The sequence below is a fragment of the Micromys minutus genome (genome assembly GCF_963924665.1).
Source record: "Micromys minutus genome assembly, chromosome: 23".
In the NCBI taxonomy this organism is placed as follows: domain Eukaryota; kingdom Metazoa; phylum Chordata; class Mammalia; order Rodentia; family Muridae; genus Micromys; species Micromys minutus.
In genome coordinates, this window is record NC_137958.1 from 33,620,918 (window position 1) to 33,635,559 (window position 14,642).

Genomic DNA, 14,642 nt, shown 5'->3' on the forward strand with positions numbered 1-14,642 from the left:
TTTCTATTGAGAGACAGAAATCAAATGGTAGTGGGTGGTGGTGGATGGTATAGAGAAAGGGGAAACTGTCATTAGGATGTGTTGCATGAGAAAAGAACTTATTTTCAGTAAAAGGAAAAAAAAAGACAACAAATATTGGTAAGGTGGCAGAGCAAAGAGAACTCTTACACACTGCTGTAAGAAAAGTAAACTGATCTACCCACTGTGGAATTCGGGATGACATTTTTTTTTCCAGAAACCTGGAAAGAGGTCTAACATATGACCCAGCTGTTCTGCTATGGGACATCTAGCTGAAAGCCTCAAAGTCAACATATCACAGATATGCTTGTCAGCATTTTTATTACAGCACTATTGACAGTAGCTAAGAATGGAACCAACTAATCAGAGGAATAGATAATGAAAATATTACACACACACACACATACATACACACACACACTGGAATTCTTTCAACTATGAAATAAAATGAAATTTAAAATGCATAAACCACACCTGCAAAACGGATACAAGTGAGGATAACCATACAGTGGAATTTGTTCGTCTCAGAATGACTAATACTGTGCTAATTCTCATGTGTAAGCCTTAGGTCACCATGTGGCTGCATTCACGCGTGTGCATGCACAGGTAAGTGTGTGGGAGAATGCTCCTCTGCATGGAAGCTGGAGGAAAATGTGGTGTGCTTTAATCTAACCCTCTCATCTCATCTACTTGACTCAGTGGCTCTCACAGTGCCTGCAGTTTGCCAGGATTTTTTCTTTCATCGAGGATAACTGGGCGGTAAGTCCCAATGATCCTCTCCACCCACAGATACTGAGGTTACAGGAGAATGTGGCTACACCTACTCTTGAGCAGATGGGGGGTTGTCTTAGTGTTGGGGATCAGACTCACATGCTGTGCTTATTCAGCAAGTACTCTTCTCAAGGAGCCATTTCTCCAGCCCTATCCTAGATTTTATGTAGACACATAAACTCCTATATATTATAAAATGTCCACAATAAACCCAGTGCAATGAATAATACACCAATTATGATGCTACTAATAAAAAAAAAGATTAAGTTTTTAATGACATTATAAAGAGAATGAACAGGCAATCCATAGAGCAGACAGGGTTTCCAACATAAACATCTATCTAAAGGTTAACTCAAAAGGCAGATTGTTCTGAGAATTAAACGACAGCACAAGTCAGGGATAAGGTTTGGCATATAAGATGCCCTTGGTGTGTTAAGAGTAGTGATGATCAGAAACAAAGTTTCACCTTTTGGAAATGGCCTTTCTGTTCACAATTTCCGTGGTTCTGTCTTTTTTTCATCCAAAATGTGTTCAGGTATTTAGTTTGGAAAGCATGGTAACCATAGTAACACAGTATTAGTAAAGTAAACCTATGGAATTCAGACGCTATGACTTAACCACAGCAGAGCAAATATTCATTTTCCCAGCCACTCGATATTCGACATAGTTTCTGAAGCTGAGTAGTCAGAATCCATCACAGAGTAAGAACTCGAATTCATGAAGACCCCATCTGACAAGTTTCTTTCCTCCAAAATTCTTTCCAAATCCCTAGGGTCTGGCAGAGCCCCTGAGCTTATTAAGCCTTTTCTCCAAGTTCTACACCACAGAAACCGGAAGCTGACTCCTTCCAGAAGTGACAGGCACCCTATCAACTTTATACTTGCCTTTTCCCCATCCTACATGAGCCAGATCCATTTCTGCAGCTCCACATCCGCCCCGGACTGCCAAGGTTCAGATCCTCTTACGGTGCTGCAGCCGCCATGGTCCACATCTGTTGTCAGCCCTGCTTCAGCCAAGGAACTCTCAGAGTGAGGTGAAATCCCCACCAGAGCGCTGGCCTCAGGAGCTGCTGAGTCCTTTTCGCTGTAGCTACACTCTCTCACAGCCCTGCTTTGCCATAATTAGTAAGGCAGTAAGGGTAAGGCATCAGACCATTACCTCCAAGTGTCATGCTTGCGATTTTCCTTTATCTGTTTCTATGACAGTGGCTCTTGGCAAGTTACAGAATCCTTTTTTTTTTCGCCCAATTTTTTACCAGTTTGGGAATGAAACTGTGTCTCTGCGAATTTCATCTGTTAAAGTCGTGAATGCCAGCACCTCTGGATGTGGCTGGTTAGAGATGGGGTTTATCAAGCTGTGAAGTTACAAGAGGACTGAGTTTGATCTCAAGAACCCACTTTTTAAACCATGTTGGTAGGGAAATGGGCAAACAAGGATCCCAGCTTGCCTACAAGCCTAACCTAGTGGGCAAGTTCCAGTACAATATTTAAGAGAAGGTTTCAAAATATTTAGCCAAGAATTAAAGAGAGAAATGCCTAGCTGCTTAAAAGAGAAAAGAAGTGCTACACTTAGCTATTAGCACACAAAGGCCTCCTAAACTCGGAGCTTGAAACAAGCACTTAGCATCACTGAGATGCTAAGAGGAAGCAGGATGGCTCGTGAATGTGAACCTTGCTGAACTCACTCATACATCTCTGGATTGACTGGGGGCTGAGCATCTATACAAGGAGCCCACTCACAATGTTGAAAATCGATTTTCCATGGATTGAGTTGAAGGGGCCAAGTTTCCCTCATCACCCCTCACACTAATTCATGATGCAATGGCAGGCATCTAGAGCAGAGCGGGAAGGCTGTGAGATCTCTTAATTTCCACAAGGCTCTGTCTCAAAAATAGAAGAAAATGGCTGGACAACATGGACGGACCGCCACCTGAGGTACCATCTGACTTCTGTGCTCTCTGTACGCACATACCCACCTGCTCACGGATTCAAAAATGGAAGAAAAGATGACTGTGTATCAATACTGGGGAAGACTATGTGAAGCCAAGGAGAGATGCCTCAGAAGAAATAAAGCCAGTGGAAAGCCTGGCTTTTCACCTAGCCTCTAGAATGACAAGGAAACATACTTCTGTTGTTTCTGCAACATGGTTGTATGTAATATGCGCCCACTGTGGCCCACACTACCTCCTGCACTCACTCTTTCTCACGTTTCTCCCATGAGTCACTGCTTCCTTGCTCCTTCAGCTCAGTTCACTGGCCTAGCAAAAATGGAACCTGGGTTAGTATAGCTGTGGGTCTGCCTTTGAGCAAGGGCATGTGCCTGAGGAATATTTTATAGCATATGATCTGATGTAACATTAGAGTCTTGTCCTAAATCACAACCAGGTCTTCTATTTTCTTGTCTCAAATCACAACCACGTCTTCTATTTTCTTCACTGGGCTTCCTCTAAGTGCCCCATTCTCCTTCCACTCTTGACTCTCCTCTCCTTATTGAAAAACAGCCCAGCGTGCTCTACTTTCTTCCAAATGTCAGCACACAGCTCTGCTTCCTGCTCACCTTTCCTGCTTTCCACCTGCATAGGAATCCAGCTTATCCTTCACCTTCTGTTGAGGAGCCTATGTTGACTGTTCACTCAGGAACGTCCTCCTTTCAACGATCTCCTCTCTTCCATCCTCAGCCTATCCTGTACCAACCCCTCTCTTACATCACCTAAATATGAGTAAGTCATCCCATTAAGAATAAAACCAATGGTCACAGTGATCAACTGCCACCCAAGCTCATGTCTTTATACCCATGGACAGATGCATTTATTAGCTTTCATCAGAAAAGCTTCTTTTTGCGGTGGTTAGCAATTAAGACAGATAGCCACAGCTAGCAAATTTGGGGGGGGGGGTGGAAAGTTCAGTTCTGAATGGGAGATCTAGACCACATTTTTTACCCCTAGGACTCAGGGTCCCAGATGAAGGGGTGGCAGCAAGACTGTGAAAGCCAGAGACAGTGGACATCTGTTGAGAAGCTGTATTTGCCAGACATAACTATGTCATTACACATGAGCTCACAGTGGCTACCTCTGCACACACAAGACATGGGCAGTAAGTAATAAGCCAAAAAAAAAAAAAAAATTCCAGCATGGATGGTGAAAAGGTTTATGAAGTGACACCCCATGTGAGAAGCTATTGGGAAGGGATGCCTGCTTCAGGGATTGGAATTCCAAGGGGCTACTCATGCCTAATAGAGAGTCCTATACTCACATGCACATATAGGTAGCACTGAGTGTTTTCCATGACTTTTAAAAGAAAACTAACATGAGGTTTGGAGGGAAACGGGGTGGTGGCAGATAGGGGAAGCAGCAGCAGTAAGGAAATGAGGAATGGATTTGCTCAAAACACAGTATATCCATGTATGAAATTCTCAAGTAATAAAAAGCCAATTATTATTGTTTTATGATTGCAGGAAAATGGCCCTCATTTCTTGTACCCACTGGTGTATACAGCAATAAAAATTATAGTTCCTGTGAAAAGGTCAGTCTCTTTCCCAATACAGTGAATCTTGGCTAGATGACAGAATGCTATATAAATTTATGACATGGCCTTAGGAGATCTCACAGTCTTTCTGCTCTGCTCTAGATGCCTGCCATTGCATCATGAATTAGTGTGAGGGGTGATGAGGGAAACTTGGCCCCTTCAACTCAATCCGTGGAAAATCGATTTTCAAAATTGTGAGTGGGCTCCTTGTAGATGATCAACCCCCAGCCAATCCCAAGATGCATGAGTGAATTCAGCAAGGTTCACATTTACAAGCCATCCTGCTTCCTCTTAGCATCTCAGTGATGCTAAGTGTTTGTTTCAAATCCTGAAATTTGAGGTTATTATCTGGAAAAAGCTAACCAATTCCCTTTAAACTACTTTTCCACTTTAATTCTCAGTTAAATTTCTGAGAAAAAAACCCTCCACATACCTGTTGTTTCCTATTCAGTCTTTTAGGCACCTTAGTCCTTGTACAAGTATTTAGAGTCTTTTGAGAGTGTTTCTTGCCAAGATCTTCATAACTGTCAAAATATCGTTCAAACCAATGAACACACACTTATTTATTGTGTGTGATCGAATAGTGGTATGTGTGTGAGTGGTATAGAGGTCAGAGGACAACTTTCAGGAATTGGCTCTTCCCTTCTCCCAAGGTGTGGTTCTCTGGAACCGAACTCAAGACGCCAAGTATAGTGTCGGGTCCCTATACCCACTCAGCCACGCCCATAGCTCAGGTGTCTTACTGTAGAGCCAAACATAACCTTGAACTTCTGATCCTTTGGCTTTTGCCACCCATGGGCAAGGGACTTCAGGTATGTGCCACCATGTCCAATTTATCAGGTGTGGAAGATGAGACATTAGCTGACCTATATCTGCAGCCCACACCCTTTCCCCGTAGCATTCTAAAAGCGAGATGTCCTCTGATCTTTGTGTCTTTGATGAGAAGTCAGTGGTTAATCACATGCCTTACACGCATTGCCTCTGTTTGCTTTGGTTGTTTTCCTAGACTGCCCCTTCTCTCCTGACTCTCCGCTGTTTGACTGTCGTGTGCAGGCGCTTGTTTATTTGCTCTGCTTTGCTTTGCGGTCATTGTGTGTGGGGCGCACACAGTGTCTAAGGTCTGGAAGTTTCTTCACTAGTTGAAGATTATCCTGTTTTCCAAGTATAAACTATTTTCATAGCACTAGAGACTCCACATCTTCTTTCTGTCATCAATGCCATCATGGGGACACTGCCTCGACTCTTGTAGTTTAAGCTTTATCTTCATCTTCCGAAGCAGGGGACACTGAAGACAGCTGTTTGATGCAGCAGGAGCCTGGAGATCTGCTGACCCCTCTGGTTCCTCTCTCTCCCTCAGATTTCAGCTCTATAATCCTTAGCATCCTTAGCTGATTTTACTAAGCTTATTAATATCGAAAAGATGTTTCAAGAAATATAGTCTCTAGTCTCGTGTTGCCAAGAGAATAGTTTTTGTCATATACATTTACCAAATAAAGTAGGCATACGTATTGCAAGGTACAGAAGTATCTAGTTTCAAATAACTTTCAAATATCTTCAGTTAATAAATAAAAGCCTATATTAATTAAAGAGATCTCCCAAAAGGACAAGTATTCTTTCTAAAATATTGAGAATCTAGAGCCAAGAACAGGCCTATTAAAAAGCCTTGTGATGTTGTTCAAATTGGAAAGAGAACAAGGAATCCCATAGCAGAAGTGCAAACTCAAGGAAATGTACAGAAAGATCTGGAAAAAGACTTCAGGCCGTTAACACATTCTATTCTGTTTTCTAGCCCATAGTTCAAGGAATTAAATGATATAGTCCACCACTTCCTTGTATAAATTGATTTAGAGATTCTTAAAGTACAGCAATGAAAATACCATTTATTCTGGATGCTTGTCTAAGCTTTCCATAAAACAAAAATGACTTGATCTGGGAACACGTGAAAAAGATAGCCTTAAATTTGAAAGCTACAGCTAGAAGAGAAAGGCAGGTAAGAAATATGTTATGGTAAAAACATCCAGCTTCTTTCTACCAAAATGTGCTTGCTTGAGCCTACTCATAAAGGGAATATTAACATTATCTTCAAAATTAACTGTAAAAGCTTTATAAGCTTAAAACAGGGTGAGTCGCTTGTACATATTTTAGGAGCTATGGAACCTGCTTCCTCATCTGCATTTTTATATCAGGTTCCTTTCTCGACCCACGGAGACATTAAGAGAATCCTTGAGCATGTGTCCTCAGGATCCACATAGCATCTTGCTAACCCTGGAGAGGTACATAATTGTGCATTTCAAATACGATAGCCATTTGTTTCCAAGTTGGTTTAGCAAAATCTTATAAGTACTAATAGTGACCTATTTCTTAAGTTAGGTGGCAGATATACACTTTAAAAAATAATGTTATGTTATTACATAAGCCTACTTCTACATAACAGATATTCTTTTCTATGTAGCAAAAAAAAATCTGTGCTATTAAAAATGAAAAACAGGACTAATACAGATTAGAACTAAAGGAAATTCCACATTCACCCACCAGATGAACAAAAGTTAAACTGCAGGAAGTGCAAGAAAGTAGACTGGTCCACGTTCACTAGGACAAGTGACATAACCCTTTGTCCTTACAATTTCTCTTTATATACAGGTATATATACCGGTAGGCCTAGCAAAAGGTCATGGATCCTTGACACAGTTTTGGTAATCACTATGAAATATTGGAACATAGGAACATACTTGGATGTCCAGAAAAAGGGGGTAATAAAGTAAAAGAGATAGCTCTGAGGTACTTAAAATCAATAAGGTAGTTCTATGGATAAGGCATGAAAGAGGGGGTTCAGCTATATACTGGAAAGGGGAAAGTAGGAAGAGGGAAGGAAGGACTGAAGAGTAGACGACATTGAAGGAAAACCAAATGATAATCTTAAAAAGGAACAAATAGATAAGTAGAGCAAAATTAAAAATGCAGGGAGAGATAAGCTGAACATATAGACGTAGCAAGGGCTTGAAGAACCTTAAATACTATGCTTACATGTTCATCCTATATTTTGAAGAAAATAAAGAATCAATAAAACACTTTAGAGAGAAGAGTGACCTTCCCAACACTTAGAAACTGTAGATTCCAAGTGGTTGATAAGATTGGAAGTGAGGAACCCAAATTTGGAATTGAAAAAAAGAAGAAGAAGAAGAAGAAGAAGAAAAGGAAAAACCAGGGTTGGAGAGGAAGAGCTAAGCTAGACCAGATCCCTTGAGCAATGAGGTATGGGACTTGAGGAGAGATTCTGGGGTGTTTCTCAAGGACAAGATGAGGTCATTAGCCAGAATACTATATGCCATTTACAAAGGAATAGACTGCCCAAAGATTGATTGATTGCTGTTTTCCGGGGTGGGCACAAAGCAAATGTAATAGGTTTTGTCTTAAGTTTTAAAATGGGGAAAGCAAGGAAAATATCCAATATTTGGAGAAATACAACTTAAATTGATTTTGTTATATTTTTCAAATTTTTATGGTAGTAAAGCCATACTAAACAATGGAGAAAGTCTATGCTGATGCCAAATATTTATTCCTTCGAAAATGAGATAAAGCAATTAGGTAAAGGAGAGCTGGTTTTGTTTCCCAGTACAGATGTGTTCTGGTTTTTGTTATCACTACTTTTTAAATAGCTGGAGGCAATTCTGAGCTGTGATTTATTCATAATAGAATCAATCTGAGAAAAATGCCAAGTTGCAGACACTGGGAAACCATAGCTCTCCTCATTAATATGCAAGAGAAGGAAATGGCCAAATGATAAATTTAACATAGCACCAACTAATAATATGCTGTGGAGGAATAACTGAAAAGTCTCATTAGTATTTAAAAAGGATGTCAGGAAACTATGACTGTAGCACATAAGGACAAATTTGAAAGATGACAAAAATAAAATGGAAGTCTCCAGTTGATTTTAAGGGGACCAGGGAAAGAAGCCTTTGCAACCCACAATTCTTACCTGGTATTCATGAATTCCTTTTGTAGGACTGTGCTTCTGATTACTTAGCATCAGCAAGCCCCAAGTTTGATGCCTAGCACTGAAAGTCAGCTAACCAACCAAATTCTTTCTTATTGTGTAATTTCTGCTTTTGCTTCCATGATGAAGGGGAATTTTCCCATCTTTCAATATGACAGCCATTTTGAGGCCCATAGGAAAACATATTTAGAACAAAGAACATAACTTGTTCTTGTTCCATTCTAGCCACCAGAATGTCCTCACAAGCTGAAGGCTTGGTCAGAATTAAGAAGAGGGGTGGGAAAAGCTGTGGAAAGATGAGAAGTAACTGATGTAGCCAGAATGAAAGACTATAGCTTGTCTGTCTTAAAATAACACAATCATAATGATGCTGTTGTAGTAGCCAAATCTGGGGAGGCAGCAGGTCCAGTTACAACAATGGAATCTGAAGAATGGGGTGTGTCATACAAACATGATACCCTATCAGTAACCCAAACAGTGTTTTGTCAAACACAGTGGTTCTCAACCTGTCTAATACTGTAACACTTTGTACAGTTCCTCTATACAATTGTGGTGAAGCCTAACTATAAAATTATTTTTGTTGTTACTTTATAAATTTTGCCATGAATCATAATGTAAATATGACATGTGGGATGTCTGATATGTGACCCCTGTAAAAGGGATGTTCAACTCCCAAAGGGGTATCAACCCACACATTGAGAACCAACTACTGATCTAAAACTTATATAACTAGAAGAGACAGGATCTAATGATTTTTGATGACTCTAAAAGCCCTTATTTCTGAACCCAATTTAAATAGGGCTTGAAAGTCCTTTTTTTCTGAGCTCAGGGTAATTTTACATGAATTAATTTAAGGGTTTTTCCCCCCTAAGAAGGCAAATTTATGTTAAATGATAAGAAATAATGAGTGCTTTTAAATGCAAAGCAGTCTAATATTTTTAAAAATTAAAAAATGAAATGGTAGAAATTTATGTGTGAAGTAAGAGTTGGGGTTGTTCATCTTTTATCAGTCATACCTATCTGGGCTATTCTGGGTATCTTAGTGACATTTCATTTAAAGATAGCATAAGGAAAGGGGAAAAAAAAGTCTTTGCTATTACTGAACACACTGGATTATAGATTTGTAAGGGAAAGGGTACAGTTAGTTAAACATCTAACATTCTGGGGCAATGGAATCTCTCTGGATGTATCCTCTTGGCAATTCTCAGCAAGGGTCCTTGGCAGAACCCTCTGTTGTCCCTCTGGTTCTTCATCAAGTTCCTCTTTTGCAGTCCTTCTGAGAGTTGTTTCCGTGTTTTTCCAAATGTTAACTTGGCATCATATTTGAATTACTAGTTTTTAAATTTCATTTAAAAATTCTTTTTCTTTTTAGGATCTATGGGTTTTTCAGATACATGAAAAAAATAATACCATTCCAAATGTTTTTCTTTCACTCTTCCATAATACTTATTGCCATGTTCAAGATAAAAGAATGAAGTCAGAAAACCTAACCACTGTCTTACTCAAACAGCTGAGGAGTATTTGGTGTAGTCAGTGAAGCTGAATTTTCCACTAAATAACCATCAGGATAAAAATGATGGCATAGGATGGCTCAGCTGATCAGAAATGCTCTCATCGAGTGTGTGAAATGAGAAAAGGAACTATAATCTTCTTTTCCAGGGTCAATTATCAGATTGTTCATTTTCTTTGATCCAAAACTTAGCCAGATAACCAACCCTGTGGCTTTTCCTTTAGTTGCTAATGATGTAGTGGGAGGCTTTTTACTGTCAAAGCAGATTCAAGACTGGTGGATTTCACTCACTGGTATATTCTCTGTTAAAACTCATGACTTTTTCATGATCTTTTTCCATTCCTCTCTTGCAAAAAAATTATTTATAAAATGAGCTTTATGAAAATGAATTTAATTTGCTTTTAAATTTTCTGAGTTCTTTCAGCTTATAAGGAACTTTGGGTTCAAAGAGGAATGACGCAAGACACCACCAATCCTGAACAGCTCACACAGTACCGGAAAGAGGCAGTATGGTGCACAGCACCGTGGTCTCAGAGACAGCCACCCATTCCTCTATCCTTAGAATATGTATATGTCATTTCACAAGGCAAAGGACACTTGGTAGATGATGTACAGATGAAGCTTCACCCAGATGGAGGACCTTGTGGTGAGAAGATGACCTTCTGCTATTCAAATGGATGCTATCTGATCACAAGCCTTACAAAACAATACGTGATATCTAGTCAAATACAGAAAGATGGCTAGAAAGATGGCAGCATTAGAGCTGATTTTGAAAAAAAGTGGAAGGAGCTGGATGTAGTGGTACACAGTATAATCTCAACACTGGAAATGCAGAGGCAGGAGGATGGTCATAAGTTTTAAGCCAAGCTTGGGCTGCATAGTAAGTCCCCATCTTAGCTGGGGGAAAAAAATCTACTAAGTTGAAACAAAACTTTAAAAACAAAAACAAAAAACAAAACAAAACAAAAAACAGAGCAATGGAATCTCACTGCTCATGTGCATGCATTCAGTCCTAACATTCAGGGGATGCAGGGTAACAGGCAAAGCACGAAGTTTAGGCTACATAGTATGATCTTGTCTTAAAAAAGAAACAGAGAAAGAGATGAAGGGAAAGATAGAGGAGGAGAGAGAGAGAGAACAGAGAGAAGGGGAGAGGGAGCGGGATAGAGGGAGAGAGAACACATGTAACAGACAGAGACGCAGAGATACAAATAGACCTTAGCCAAGGAATGACCTTCCCATGTTGGAAAAGGGAGAAGGATTCTCTCTAGGTTCCTCAGAAGAAACAGCCTGGACACCACTGGACACCAGACACACTCGTTTTTGTTCATGAGATTTCTTTTTTTTTTTTCTTCTTCTTCTTTTTTTTTAAAATTTTTTAAACGACTTTATTTTGCAAAGTTCATGAGATTTCTAACCCATGTAACCATACATGAGCACACTGTTGTTATTTAAATCACTAAAGCTGTGGTCATTTTTTACAATTGCAAGAAGCAGCCATGTCCCATAATGCACAAAGCAGCTGAGATTGTCATCACTGTGCAAAATGAAGAAGATGGAAGGTAGGTGTCTTGGTTTTCAACTGGATATAAATGACAGGATTAAGAGGCACAAAGGGGTGGTTCTCAGATTGTCCTTGAAGTCTTAGGACTTATTGGGGAAGGAGGAAAAGTTTGCTCAGACAAAGGAAGCAGCACCCAAATCAACACTTCAACACATTTGCATTTCACTTCTCTGTGAGAGCAAAGTTAGGAAAAGTGAATATAAATACATTTGTTCCTGTCAACATTGCAGCAGAGACATTCTGAAATCCTTTGACTTCTCCTGGAACATATGGTGACCAATACACACTTAATGCATTGCTAGAAAATAAGAAAATGCTCAAAGCTCTTAAGTCCACCACATTAAAAGAAGAAAAATGTAATAGAACCATTAGCATCAGGGCCAAGATCATACCTTTACTCAAGATCAACTAAAGAAGATGAATGACAACAATGGAAGCTACTCTGAAACCACACAATGCTAGAGTGAGGAATCTCTCACTAGGTTCCTGCAGCACATGCAAACTTCTGCTATTGGGAAGTCACTCCTCACAGGAAAAACAGCAGGGGAGCCAGCTGAGTAGCACAGATGGAGATGGGTAAACTTCACTGTGTTAAAAATTAAAACATAAAACAAACACAAAAAAAGAACAAAAGATGAAAAAAAGAGAGGGGGAAGAAAGGGGGGAAAGGAGGCAGTGAGTCAGAAGTGCCGTCATAAATGGGTTATGTCTTAATGTCTTAGTTACCATTTTTATTCCTGCACAGAACATCATTACCAAGAAACAATTTGGGGAGGAAAGGGTTTATTCAGCTTATACTTTCCACATTGCTGTTCATCACCAGAGGAAGTCAGGACTGGAACTCAAGCAGGTCAGGAAGCAGGAGCTGATGCAGAGGCCATAGAGGAATGTGGCTTACTGGCTTGCTTCCCTTAGCTTGGTCAGATTGCTTTCTTATAGAACCCAGGTCTACCAGCCCAGGGATGGCACCACCCACAATGGGCTGTCCCATCCCCCATCACTAATTGAGAAAATTCCTTACAGCTGGATCTCATGGACACATTTCCTTAACAGTGGCTCCTTTTCCTGTGATAACTCCAGCTTGTGTCAAGTTGACACAAAACCAGCCAGTACAATTTACGCTTTATCAACTTGACACACAAACACATCACTATTAAGACTCATCCCTTACTTTCTTATAGTAGATCTAGATAACCTTAAGAGCCCCAGTCTTTACAAAACCTTACATATTAAAATTTCAATCCCTTTAAAATATCCAATCTCTTTTAAAATTCTAAGTCTTTTTTACCATTCAAAGTCTCTTAACCGTGGGCTCCACTAAAATACTTTCTTCCATCAAGAGGGAAAATGTATTGGTGCACAGTCACAATCAAAAGCAAAATCAAACTCTAACCATCCCATATCTGGGATCTACTCACGAACTTCTGGAGTCCTCCAAGGGCTCCTCCAAGGGCTTGGGTCACTTCTCCAACTTTGCCCTTTGTAGCACACACCTCGTCTTCTAGGCTCTAGCTGCCTGTTCTCCACTGCCGCTGCTGTTCTTGGTGGTCATTTCATGATACTGGCCTCTCCAAATCACTGCTGTCTAACTCTGCAACAAGGCTTCACCAGTAGCCTCTCAGGCTTTCTTCATGGTGTCAAGCCTCAACACTCCTGCATGACCCCTTCAGTCCTGAGCCATCAATTGCAACTGAGGCTGCACCTTCACCAATGGCCGTCCATGGACTCTCACAGTGCCAAGTTTCAGCTGTTCTTCATGATTCCTTCATGCCTTCAAAACCAATACCACCTGCCTGACATACAGCTATAGCACGAGGTACAGCCTTGGCTATCTCTGGAACACAACCTCTTTGTGCTCTCAGAAAACACTTTCCAGAAGATTTCACTTCAGTGATCTCTTCTTAATCACCACTAATTTCTTAAATCCAGCTGACCAGCATCAATAGTCCCAGCAATGCAAAGGTTTTGCTTTAGTAGTTCTGGTATCTTGTCAATCACAGCTGATTCTTCAGCCCCAGCTAACCAAAACCACAGAATCTTCACAAACAAAACAGCAACAGTCCCGATCAAAGAGTCTTCAATGTTCCCTCTGAAATTTCACAAGCCAGGCCTCCATCTTCTGCACTGTTCTCAACATTATCTTCCAAGCTCCTAAAGAACATCCCACACAGCTCTTAACATCCCAGTGGCTCTTCTAGCTCAAAGTTCCAAAGTCCTTCCACAGTCCTCCCCAAAACATGGTCGGGTTGTCACAGGAATACCCCACTATACTGATACCAATTTGTCTTAATCAGGGTTTCTATTCATGCACAAACATATTATGACCAAGAAGCAAGTTGGGGAGGAAAGGGTTTATTCAGCTTACACTTCCATATTGCTGTACGTCACCAGAAGAAGTCAGAACTGGAACTCAAGCAGGTCAGGAAGCAGAAGCTGATTCAGAAGCCATGGAGGGATGTTACTTACTGGCTTGCTTCCCTTAGTTTGCTCAGCCTGCTTTCTCATAGAACCCAGGTCTACCAGCCCAGGGATGGCACCACCCTCCCCCCTTGATCACTAGTTGAGAAAATGCCTTACAGCTGGATCTCATGGAGGCATTTCCTCAACTGAGGCTCCTTTCTCTGTGATAACTCCAGCTTGTGTCAAGTTGACACAAAACCAGCCAGTACACACACCATCATTCAAAATAGAACTCAAAATATATAAAGACCTCAAGAACTCAATAAAGAAAACAGTACAATAGTAAAAAAAAAATCTGTGGTTATAGTTCACAAAAGCAGGAGTACAGATGGTAATGAAGCTTGCTAAGGTGTCCCTGTAATAGTCCTCTCAGGGAAGGAAGACATCTGATAGTGGTTAAGTCTCAAAGAACTGTGTGTTTAACATGCATCAGTCAACAGTAGCTCCAGTATACAAGTGGTGGGAACCTAACACTAAACTTGTTCACTTTGGAGAGAAATTTGACATGTTGTATACTGAGTTTGAATATATATGCATCCTAGAAATTTCAGTAAGGGCATATACGCTCAAGAACCTGGAATGTGTGTCTCCAGAGACACAAATGTGAAAACCACTCAGTGATGCTGGCGGAGTAATGAAAAAAAAAAGTACAGACAGCTCAGTTGATGATAACCAAAGCAATGGTTAAATATATTGTTATATATTCTCACAAATATTACTTGATTATAACATACATATGCATAACAGTGACATCTAGCAAATCACAGAGGGCTACAGATAGTGAAAATCTTCTAAGTA